The following is a 13,268-nucleotide window of genomic DNA, read 5'->3' as shown; positions in this document are numbered from 1 at the left end:
AAAATGATACCACCATTTGTAGCTGATATTACAAACATTCTACTGATACCTGTTATCGGTAATATCTGTCAAACACAAATAAAGGTACACCTTGGAGACATTACCTTCTGAATCACTCTCTGAAAAAATATATATATATATATATATATATATATATATATATATATATATATATATATATATATATATATATATATATATATATATATATATATATATATATATATATATATATATATAAGAACAAGTTTCAGTAAGATTTTGTGTATTTATTCACTTTTAAATACATCGTTAAGAATGAAAATAAGTGTGAAGCATAATAAATGAAAACTCTCGTGACTGTTCTATTTGGGCTAAAGAAGACAAGGTAACGCAAGTGAATAACAACAGAAGAATTATAGTAATGGAAGTACATAGTAGGAGAAAACTCACAATCTCCAAAGGAATCCAGAGACATGATCTTGCCCACTATACACTCCTGTAGCACAGCATCGAACAAGGAGGCAATAGTGGCACCAGAGGAATTCCGGGTCATGCATATAGTCAGTGTTCGAAGTGGAAAAAAAGCAGTGGCGGTATGTTTTATTACGATTTTGACTAGACATACGGGTTATCTAAGTGTTGAAATACAGTGAGGGTATATTCTCATTTCTATTTATATGAGTGAAAACCGTTGGAGAGCTTCTCTGTAGTTACAGGGGGGCATGGAAGGACTGATTCCCTGCCAACAACTTCAAAATAAAAACCCTTTATATTGTATTATAGCGAATAATTTGCGAAAACGTTTAGAAACTGAGCTTTTATATTAACAGTTTCCTGAGGAAAAAATCCCGGACCCACCACTTCACTGAGGGATATTCCAAACCTTCGGAAGATCCGCCGCCGCAGCAAACAATCCCTAGATCCGACCATGCTCAAAACACGACATTTATATGCATTAAGGCAAGAAGACAAATAAACACATAAGAAAGAAACAATTCAATATGGCACATCAAAATATAAACTGGATGAACTTCTTTGAAGAAACCTCACTTTAAAAGTAAAAGGTAGGAAAAAGATAACAAATATGTCGGTGTTGTCAACTTAGAAATTATTTCTACATAAGAAATAAAATCTTTTTACTTGCAAAGCTATTCGTCAATTACCGTGTATAAAAATTGATATATTAAAGGTATTTTATCTATCTAAAGTGGATTACTGAAAAACCAGAGGCGGTATATGCCTCCATCACTGAAAAACCAGACGCGGTATAGCATACCACCGCATACCGTCTCACTTCGACCACTGCATCTAGTACATTGTTTTCTGAAACATAATGATACGATTTGTGTAATCTAAAATCAGAAAAATGACAAAAGAACATTACTAAATACCTCTCTGCGAAGACCAGGAGTACTGTTCTATCATTCAGCTCTCTTGAAGACTTGGGAACTGATTCGGAGGTCACGTTAATAATAGTTCTATCCTTCCTAACCTCGATGTTGCAGGAGAACATGTAACACAAAAATCAATTCAATGAACAACTTTTATTGATACAAGATATAAATAGTTTTGTAAAATAGTTTAAGCCTATAAACCTATGAATATGGTTTATATATTTCAATACAAATAACAGTAAAATTGAAATATCGTTTGAAAATAAAACGTTTTTCTGTAGTAAGATAACAAGCGAGAAGTTTAAGATTGAATTTTGTTTCAAAACTGGGTTTAAAATCGATGTAACATTTTGTGAATCTGCATGCCATCAGGCACGTACAAATATTTTTTTGGGGGGGGGGGAGAGGTGCAAGCTGTTGGAGCGTCCAATACTACAAGCCATTTTGTCTATGTAGTATTGAACGGGTATTATTCTGTATCCGAAAAGACGATAAATAATGTAAAATACTTCCACTTATATTTTCAGGGGAAAAAATAATACAACTAAAATGTTTTTTTGTAAGAGAAAGAGTACAGATGAAGTGTAAGATAAAATTTTCATGCTACACCAGTTATTTCCCTGTTAAACAAGTATAGTTTTATAGTACATTGAGTTAGGAATTTTTTTTGGGGGGGGGGGATCCGGACCCAGTAGATCAACCTCGTGGGCCCGCCCCTGCATGCCACTAATGTGAAGAATGACGTTCCATGAACTGGGACCAGGCATTTTTAAGAGCAGAGAAAAGTGCCGTGATAACCAAGTTAGAACCAATGGTGCTTCCCAAGATAACGTGACGTGGTCTCGGATTCGATTCTCGATGGGAAACAACAGAAATTTAATTTCACAATCGTTTACTTTCAATCAATAATTAGCCATTTCTTTCAGCCTAAAAGACAAAATCGTGAGACGTTAAACTAAGAAAAGGAACTAATCAGAATAAGTGTTTAGTACATTACGTTCATCAGAATTCTCATCCACAATACGTATTACAGTTATGTGACAAATTAAAAGTTATGTGACAAATTTTATACAGAGCGACTTTTAAGAACTAGCCGATTATATTTGTTCATAGAATTCAATTATATTCAACAATTCAACTATAGAATTCAACACTATTATTTTTAGATTTTATTTGTTCATTTTTAACTCAAGTCTGATTTTATGCTGTTTCCGGTTTGTATCAAGTGATGAAGGAAGGAAGGGAAATTTATAGGAATATGTTTACTGGTTTCAATTTATCCTGGATAGTATAGGCAACACCTCAAGAAAATCAGCTGTTAAGCGTAATGGTGTAATGTTATCTAGCTAATGTTCGCAATTTCAGTTGCGACATTCTGTGTGGGTTCAATATCTTCCAACTTTTTAACAAATTCGATTGCCAAGGTTGAAATCTACGGGAGAAAACTCAAATCAACACACCACATCAACGCGTAAGGCACACCGATGGATATTTGCTGTCTTTCTTAAGGAATTGTGTTGCCTGTATTACTCGGATGAATTTAAACAAATAAACATATTCCCATAAATCCTTCATTCTTCCTTGATGATTGCCGCAAACGGCATGAAAATCCGACTTGAGTTAGAAATTCCTTAAACAAAATCCGCCAGTTCAAAAAAAATATATATATATATATAAAATTGTTATAGACAAAGCATTTTAAATGCATAATCTAGTATAACACAACCAGCGAACGAGTGCGGGCGGCCGGTTTTGGAACTAAAATGCAAGCAGCAGTGTTTCTAACCGGACTACTTGTAATCAATCTATCACAGTTCTTTCTGTCTTGTTCGTAATAAACCACTTCACGCATATGCTCAAGTCAGGGGCGGAGCGATTGGGGTTCTTGAGTAAGAAAATTCTTTTGCATTAACATCATATTCGGATGTACTTCGAAAGTTTGGTGAGAGAGAGAACTGATAATCTTTCACCGCCACATTCCTAACCGTCTCCCCAGGGGTCCTGGGTCCACCCCCTGATTGAGATGGTACATAATTTTGTGTAATCTCTGTCATTATTTATCATGGTTTAGTAATTTTTAAAAAATATATATTTCTGTCACAATTTGAAAACTTTCAAATAAAGTTTTGTAAATGTGGCAGAAATATAGTTTTTTTTTTAAAAAAAAAATACTAAACCATGCTAAATAATGACAGAGATTAGACAAAGTTATTTTTATGTACCATCTCAATCAGGGGTGGACCCAGGACTCCTGGGGAGACGGTTAGAAGTGTTGCATTGACGGCGGAGGAGGAGCGATTAAAATGGGGTGCCTGATAATTGAAGGTTCCTTATAACTCCAGTAAAATTCAGACAAAATTTCCGAATTACGTAAAAAAGAAAACGTACAAAATAAATTTTCAGGGTAACTCTTACAGCCATTACGTTATTCTAAGATTAATGTTACTTCTGAAATTGATTACAGCGAATATGTATTTGAATAACAAAACCACTTCATAAGTTTTTCAAATTATCAAGTTTGAAAAGAACGAAGTTTGTCTTCCATTGTTATCTCATTGTTCAAAGATACCGGTGATGAAGTAATGGCTGGAAATAAATCGGCTGTTTCTTACATCAATTTATAGAGAAGATGAGTGCCAATGTTAGATGTGTCAGTTCAGTATTTTTTTTTAAAAAAAAAAGCACCCAACCTCTTACAACCATGCGTAGCGCATTTTAATACTTACACTTGAAATAAAAATAGAACTAAATAACGACGATTGACTTTGCCTTTGAATTTCATATGTGAATAACAATATAGGGCTTTTCAGATAGAGGACAGGGAGGAGCAGGTTTATTAAACAAGACCGTACATCTGATATGTTTGAATTAAGGGCAACTTGTGTTTACGAGCTAAACTCAGTCCTTTGAAGTCAATCGACAAATACCTTTAAGATGTTCAACAGAATAACGTATCAGCATTATTATATACTACAGACACAAATATAACACTAGGCTCCCAAGTTTCAAAATTATATTGTGTGTGAAAACAGTTAGTAGATTTAATTCTTTGTCACATGATAGCTATAACCTAAGAGAAATTCAGAGTTAGTCCAGAGGTAATTTCTTTGCTCATAAATAAAATTTATTGTGTGCTGAAGCAATGATACTTACTCTTACACTACACACACGCTGATTTTTTATCAATACTTATATTCGAACTCTACCAAAGGGCTGGATTTCTATAATGATCCTAAAAGAAGGGTGCACTGAGCCAAATTGTACAAATCAATACCTAAAGGCACGCTATCCAATCCCATAAATCTTTAAAAAATGAAGGAAAAATTTCTTCACCTCCTTTTCCCCCAAAGAGTTCAGATTTCTCGAACAAAAAAATGAAATTTCTTTATTTTAACGTCCCATGATTATGTTGTTTATGCTAGAGAAGACAGATGATTAATGAAAGTGAAGGATTGTAAAATTAAATTTTGTTCTCTCAATGGGAATCAAACCCAGAACCACATACAATAAAAGCACATGCGCTGGCCAATAGACCATCGGAAAGGACTTTCACACTTCTCGAGAGGAAACGTTTCGAGATTCCTCCCTGGCTAAAACTCGAAAAAATAATTTATTTGTCAATCGATAAACATACACTTAAACAGCAGCATCATGAGCCTTAACCTTAACTTGATTTAAACTTACAGTTACAAGATATTGCGCAAAACTCTAAGCTATCAACCCAAAATTAATCTTTTAGTCACTGACATTGTCATTCCTGCGTTTTACAGGCTGCTACTGTTTTATAATGAAATCGAATAAAACGTAATCAATTTTTATACAATCTGCTTAATACACGGTAGAAGCTCACTGAATTGTCAACTGTGCTATGTTGTTCTTAAATTGGTAATTTGCATTCATAAATCACTATTCACAATACATCTGCATTACTGCAGGAATGGTTCACTACAATACATACATAAGTTACGGCGTAAAGAGATTAGACTATGGATAACATCTAAACTGCAACTTTAAAAAACCGTTGGATACACTGCAAAGTGAAACTCTCCGCTCCCCTGTCCCACCGCGCTTGCCAAGAAACTGATGTAAACACAACAGCAGCGCCATCCTTCCAAAACCGCACAGCTATCCTGGTCAGGTAATAACAGCAGAACCGCGCTATGTAAATATGCACTATTTTTTTTCCATGAAGAAAGATCTGAAACAGAATGAAAGGAGATCGAACAGAGCACTAACCTACTCTCGAAACCTCTAATTTCATCACTAACATCGTGATAAACAAAGCTAAGTCGGAACTCTGGGTTCGAACTTCAAGGCCGACAACATTGATTAAGATTTTCTATGGATTTTTTCCCAAGTTTAGTAAGTAAATGATGGAATGATTCTAATATTGAAGCCGTTACCAGCTTCCACTACATTTCTTTTCTTACCTGGTTGTTAATTGTTTATGCTTGCTGTAAATGGTTTCAAAAACTTTTTTTTTTTAATTAACAAATAGAGAACATTTCATTTTATTACGTAACTTGGTATTCTGTATGTTTATGTTCTATTCTTTGAGCAGTAGTTCCTCATAAATAAATAAAAATTAACTTATTAAAGAAACATTAATTAGTCATTTCTTAGATAATGTGAAGAATTGTCTTACCCCCCGTACAAAGAAAAAAAATGACGTTGTGCAGTTGTCTTATTAATAGATTCCACTTCAACTCTACACTTGTCTTCTATATAAAAAAATAATAATAAAAACAGAGAGGAGGGGAATGAAAAACATTTGTGTCGTGCCCTTACGTTCGCATGAGCTTATTTATCTCCCTGCATTTTACAATGAAAAAGTCGATATATAGAATATATATAGAATGGATCCTTTTATATTTATTTCCGTCCTCACAACGAAGGATTGCCTATTCAACACTATTCCATAAAATTGTACGGTATGTACTGGATGCGTATTTTGTATGGTCAGCTTACTGTCTCTTTGATGCACTAAGTATACTGATATATTGTATGTAACGAACAGTTTCTACAAATATTATTGGCGTTTAACGGAAAATTTTTATATTAATCGATAAATCTCAATAAGCTGAATATAAAAGCTCATGTGTAGTTTTCGAAAAAGAAACGAGGAATGAATGTCTTTATAACCCTAAAAAGTGATACTGTACAACAGGTCACAAAACTTCCGGTCACTAGGTTGCCATTGGCGACTAGAAATTTAGAACTGGCGACTAATTTTGTAGGAATGGTTTCTGCCAAACTCACAGGACTACACGGCTTCTGTTTCGCACGAAAATAATTATCACTGAGTGAGAGAAAACATGGAATGTAGGGGGTATAAAGTCTTTCTTTGTCAAATCAAAGAAGGGGGAGGGGGACATCTCAACTTGTACGTGAGAGATACTGGCGACCATCATTTTTGGATTGTCGAGTGCGTCTGACTTTGAAATTTTGCGCCCTGCTGTACAAGAACCATGCCATTTATTGAGATGAAACTGGTATGGAAATATACCGTCATCAAGCTCTTCATAGAGAGACTAGCAAAATGACAGTACATAATAGAGGTAATGCGGCATAGCCTAAAATTAACATTAACTCTTAAAGTACAATTTATGTTTAATTAAAATATTTTGTATAAGAAACATATCAGCCAATAAATCACATCGAACTTAATTCAATAGCATGCTTGAGGGTCAATTCTCATGTGTAGTATTCGAGAAAATTGGATGGTAAAAATATTTTCTTACGTTGCCGATAGTAATAGACACTTCTTTATTTCACTGGCCATGTATTTGTAGCAAAATTCAGTGCTAACCAGCAGATTGTTATTTGAGTTTTCGTAACGATGACATGCGTACTCTTCACACCCATGCTACTTGCAACAACCTCGTTATTCAATTAGAATCCAGTAAGACAAGGAGATGTTGACCTAATGATTGTCATTAAATCGTTGTAATTTTAAGGAAAAGTGTTTTAGTGAACATAAGTAATATACAGGGGCGTAACGTTCATGGATACTGTTGGAGCAGGGAAACAATGCTTTAAATAAACAAAACAATTCATTAATAATTTAAGAATAATAAAGAATATTAAGAAGAATGCATAAAACTAATAGCTTCCTTTCAGAAGAACACTATGCTACACCCTTGGTAATATCAAACCCATTTCTATGTAAAACAACAATTTGTATTTATTATTATTACTTCGTTTGATATCCTAGAACAGTGAAACGATTCCTCTAGAACAATGAAAAAACTAAGTCCAAATGAACATCGTAAATTCATTAATCAAACGAAAATTAAACCCTTTCTGCAGAAAAAAGCAGTTCTCATGAGTATTTCGATGCACTTGAAAAGAAGTGGAAATTTTTTAGTTTTATGAACTGTTACGTCCTCTGTGATGAAGGAGAAGAATGATTAATGAAAAAGTGAATGATTATGGAAGAATTGGTGGAATATTACGTTAAAATAGTACATAATATAGATTAAGGAGATTTTAATTGAAATTTGGCAAGAACGGTATTACTTCCAGCGGTTAATATATTTATATTCACTCTTAAAAAGAATTTTTTCATCTCAAAACGTATTAGTATAATAAAAATTCGAAACAATTTATTTGACTATGCCTTTGTTGGACAAAGACATGAATAAAAGCGTGCCAATGAAGCAAAATTAAAAATTGCCTATTACGTTGAGACGTTACCTATATTCGCGAAACACAAAGGGGCTGCCAGACGAATCGTGCCTAGAGGCGGCGCCATAGGTAAGTCCGCCCCTGCCTCTCGCAACAGGTGAGCGATTTTTTTCTATTATTTTTGAATTATTATTTCTTGAATGGACACTAAATGGATGTCATTGCTTTAAGACAATGCGTTCAGTTATACAGTCTGGCATTCTATAGACAGATAGTAGGTATGAACAGGATTATTGTTATTTCCATTATCGACATCTCAGTCAAGAGCTCCAATACCAGCCCAATGCACTACTATGTTTCTAGACTAGACTTCTGAAACACTGCCTTTATTCTCGTAAGATGTCCAAAGTTTCCGCTCTTTGGAAAGTGCCCCAACAGAAGTGAAATAAGATATTGTACCTTTTTGTAGGTCTACAAAAACTTCTTCAGTAGAAAGTGTGTTGTCAGAAAATTGTCAAAAGAGCTGGTTGTTACATGTAACAGTAATATAACTATTGGTGTAAGGGCTAACTGCCATAGATAAGTTAACACTACAAAGTAGTCTACAAGCCTGCTATTAATTAGTCTACAAGCCTACTATTTAACAAAAAAGTAAAAGTGTGAAACATAAGGAAAACCCGATGTATTGGGTGTTAAGGTCTCTAGTAAGTAAGGCCCTTGGGTAGGCCGAAAAATATGAATTGCTAGAGTTGTTAGAGTTTAAGACTAGGATTTTATAACTTGCTCTTTTTGTGTTACGATGAACCTACGAGTTGTTTAATCATAGATAACTAGTTAATTGGATAAGTAAGTACTGAAAGCTAGTCACTTACTCTAGTATTTTCCCTTTACTACTATAATTGCTAGTTTTCCTCCGTAAAATTTAAATGCTTTTAATTTTATTGTTTTTCATTTACGGTTCATGTGACTTTAGAATAATCAGTACTTATGGTTACGCTATGTATTAGGTGTATTTGCATTAATAATCGCATATAAAATATAATAATGATGCAAGAACTAAAATTGAATGCTTATTGTGTATATTTACCTTTGTAGATAATTCAATGTTTACCTTTGTAGACAAATAAAAAAAACACCAACGTACGTAAAAAAGAAAGAAAAGGAAAGAAAAATGGAGTTCCCTTTCTCGTTTACTTGTTTTTTATTTTCCGAGGCACAGGATGTTCTGGGTTGGATGTTCTCCAAGGCTACGGAGGACGATTCCGGAGACTGATGATTCTCTGCATGACCCAGTTTCTGCAGGAATTCCCACGTGCTGGCTGTCTCCCTATGCCAAAGAGCTAGTTAACCGCTTAACCTATTCTACTCTTAAAACGTTTGAGATTTCCAGTGCTTTATCATTCTGCAGAAATGTCTCTTTGCATTCGTAATATCTTCCTCACAAAATATTTAATGCTGATCGTAGTACCTGATTTTATCTTATGAAACATTTACATATACATATGTTCTCACTCATATTTCCTTAATTATTTTTATGAAACATTTCTTTCTAGAATCATATTGTTATTTATATGTATGTAAAACTACTTCATATGCTTCTTTGCACAGTTATCTATAGCTGAATCTATGTATAACATCGGTTGTGTGTCTCAAATAAATTTACTTAATGAATTCATAAAATGTGCGGAAGAAGTTGCTGGGAAAAGAGTACATGTGCTTTCCCTAACCAAGACCTTTTGTGCTCTACTTGTTATCTTTAGTTATATCTTTATATGCATTAAAAGATCCGTAAAATAATATAATTTCATATCTGAGAGAGTTTAATATCTAAAAAGGATGGACTTTACGTCTAATGTAATGTGTTTGTAAACAGAGAGATTTCATCTCTTAGTGATTATTTACTAGTGATTTTATTTTTATTTGCAAATGATGTTATAATACCTCGGACATTTTGCTCTTCCCTTCCTCCCTCTGCGTGTTTAATAGTTCAAAAGAAACGGAATAATATAAAACATCCCAAGTAATAACCAGCTTCTTGAACATCTTCTATCTTCTATGCAATTCATTAGTTTCATGGAGTTAATGACTTTGATTAAAAGGTGTTTTACTCGTTACACACATTTTTACGTGCTACCTGATTTACAATATACAATAGTTCGCTTAAAGAGAAAACAGAAGTAGAAGAGGGAGTAGAACGAAGAAAACATTAATTAAACTGTCCAGATAAGATATTAAAAGAGGAAGACTACCAATGGACATGTGGTATTTCAAATGAGGAAGAGAATTAAAAAAAAATATCATATTGCCATCAATCAAAAGGTTCAGGGAAGAAAAACTTTCAACTTTTCGACCACCTTATCTCTATTCTCAAAATTTCTGTTAAACCTACTCCTCAAATTTCAATGACACACCTTAGATAATAACCTTCTCTTTTAGGGTACTTCATCTCTATTTTTTCAGTTTTTGAAATATGATATTGAATAATATTGAATGAATAGTGAAATCAGGATTTAAAGTGGACATGCATCAAAAATTCTTTGACTATTTTGTAGATGTTTCAGGAAATAATTCAAAGCACGCAATAAAATAATAATAATAATAATAATAATAATAATAATAATAATAATAATAATAATAATAATAATAATAATAATAATAATAATAATAATAATAACTTTATTTCGAGTACTGCGAACAGCTCGTAAGCAAAAATGCAGCACTTGTAGAAATATTACATAATAACATTTGACACAATAGGCTACAAGAAAAACGAATTATAAGTCAATTATAAACTTAGGAAGTTAGAACCCTTGTCAGAAAGTAAAAACACACTAATCGTTTAATTAAAATCTTAACCAAGATCTGATAAAAAAAATTAAAAAAACTGGTCAATGTACTAAAATAGTATTTTCTAAACACAGGGAGTAGACCTTAAAATTTGTAGTATAAGTTAATGAGTTGAGTTGATTTTGAGTTTAACGTCCCGTTCAGCAGCGAGGCTATATGAGACGTGGACCTAACGGTTAACGTCCCGCCGGGAATCGATCCCGTGTCTCCCACGCCAAAGTATAAGTTAAAATTTCGTTTAAAATAAGTTGGTTTTACTTTCTAAATTTTCATGCACATCAAACTAAAATATATCTTGTTGACGTTTTGGTTAAAATATACTGAGATAAATATAACTTTCTCTTTTTCAATATTGGCAGATAATTGTCTGTCATAAATTTAATATATTAAATTAATATATAAGACAGATACTCTATAAGATTTTTTAAAAAATAGATGATTATGGTCAATTTAAAATATAACGTAATAACTCTTTACTATCTCTGATTTCTAATTTGACCGGACATCGTCGATTAATTCCTTATTCTATAATTTAATACTGTTATATTACATTTTCTAGATAATATTTGCTATAATACTTAACTTCTAATACCGTTAATAATAATAATAATAATAATAATAATAATAATAATAATAATAATAATAATAATAATAATAATAATAATAATAATAATAATAATAATAATAATAAATTGTAAGCTGCATGTCTGAAGAATTACTAACATTTAAATGCTTATTTTTGTATATTAACAACTTTTGCGCAAGCTATTAATCAATAAATGTTAACAAGTGATGATTTAAAATCATTAGATACAAATCTACTAAAACGTCCTTCTAAAAATTGTAAAAACAAGCATTAATTCCACTGAGATATCTTCTTAATTGTGTGAACACAATTTCTGCATTATCTCTCTATTTCAGAAAGAGCTTGAACTCATGAAAGATAAGTAAGTCCCAAGACTTAGAAACAAGGACCACCTGAACTTCAAAATGTTTGTGCAGTTCTCATGAATGATTAGAAGGACAACAGTCTTTGTTTGAATTTGATAGATTAAAAAATGATATTTTTTCAAATAAGTATAGTAATTCTCTCCAAAATCCTACCTCCTATTATCGTTGTTATGTATATACAACGCAGTATAATGGATGGTGCTTTCTTGTACTCTGAAAAGATTTAAGATGAATCCCAAAAGCTTCTCAACAGATTAAAAACAAATTAAATTATCTTGATTGTTTTCTACTAATGGACTAGATTTCGATCCTTTTATTCTTCGTTATCTCCGACATCTAATCCATGTCGTTTTTGTTTTTCAGGGAAAGCTGAAAAGGTCACCCATTAACTCAAACCTCTGGTTAAAAACAAACTAAATACTCTGGATTTGTTATTAAGATAAAGAGAATTTACAGTTTTAGTTATCATGATCCATTAAGAAAATTTTCATGACAGAGGAAACAAAAATTTCTCAATATTACTTGACGCAATTTGCTGTCTATGCATTCAGTTAAAAACCAAAATTTATGGTAATATTTGAATTGTATTTGTTGTGTGTAAGCACGGTGAACGGACAAGAGGTAGAGTGCTTACCTCTGGTGCATGGGGTTCCTAGTTCGATCCCCGGACAAATAAATTAGTAATAGACCACATCGTGCTCGAGAGTTTTCTTGGGGTACTCCCGTTTCCTCCCACTTTATCATTCCTCCAATTCTTCCATCATCACTTACTTGCTTTAATCATCGTCTCCCTTAACCTAACAGGCATAATCCTGGGACGTTAAACTCAAATATTTCACCTCATTTCATTTTCATTTTATCCTAAGGGGGAAGAGTTCATTCATGAGTCTATCAGAGATGGAGTGGGTCAGTGGGTCAAGTGGGTCAGTGGGTCGTGGGTCAACAGCATGTGACCCACTGTGACCACCATGGCCCACTGCGACTCACCGCCCACCATGGCTCACTGCGACCCACCACCCACCGTGACCCACTGCGACCCACCGACTCAGTATGATCTACCGACTCACTCTGCTCACTGCATTGTAGATTATATCTTCTGAAGACTGGTAAATTTGTCTTCGTTTAACTTTCAAGACCTTCATTTCCCTTCCTTTTCCATTTGTTTCTGTCTACTTACCTGAGGTGAGTATATCTAACCAAGTGAAAAAAGAACTTCAGGCACTTTTGGATATTGATATTTTTAATAGTAATAATAGCAATAGGACTTACATTACAACTTGGCTTTCGAGACCTGTGAGTTTTTAGAGCTAACTACTGGAAAAAATACATTTTTGAATCACTGTAATATATAAATTATTATATAAAAAATTGAATGTAACTATGTGTGCCTGATCATCACGGTCAAATTGCAAAGTCAAATAAAATTACTTTTGGTATATAGTTAGGCCTTAATCCAATCTGGGATGT

The 13,268-nt window shown here is 33.2% G+C and overlaps 1 long non-coding RNA gene across 1 annotated transcript in view; it reads right to left on the bottom strand.

The window, feature by feature from the left end:
- Window positions 1-12,007, bottom strand: part of LOC145679731 (uncharacterized) — an 80,749-nt gene extending 68,742 nt beyond the window's left edge. The window contains exons 1-2 of the long non-coding RNA XR_014130512.1: window positions 11,955-12,007; window positions 1,374-1,469 (exon numbers count right to left, since the gene is read on the bottom strand). This is a non-coding gene — a long non-coding RNA (uncharacterized LOC145679731). The remainder of the gene's footprint in view (window positions 1-1,373; window positions 1,470-11,954) is intronic.
- Between the last annotated feature and the right edge of the window lie 1,261 nt (window positions 12,008-13,268).

Source organism: Thermobia domestica, chromosome 2, assembly GCF_964235325.1.
Source record: "Thermobia domestica chromosome 2, izTheDome1.hap1.1, whole genome shotgun sequence".
Lineage (NCBI taxonomy): Eukaryota > Metazoa > Arthropoda > Insecta > Zygentoma > Lepismatidae > Thermobia > Thermobia domestica.
The sequence above is the reverse complement of the archived record's forward strand: the minus strand, read 5'-3'. Positions and strand labels throughout refer to the sequence as shown.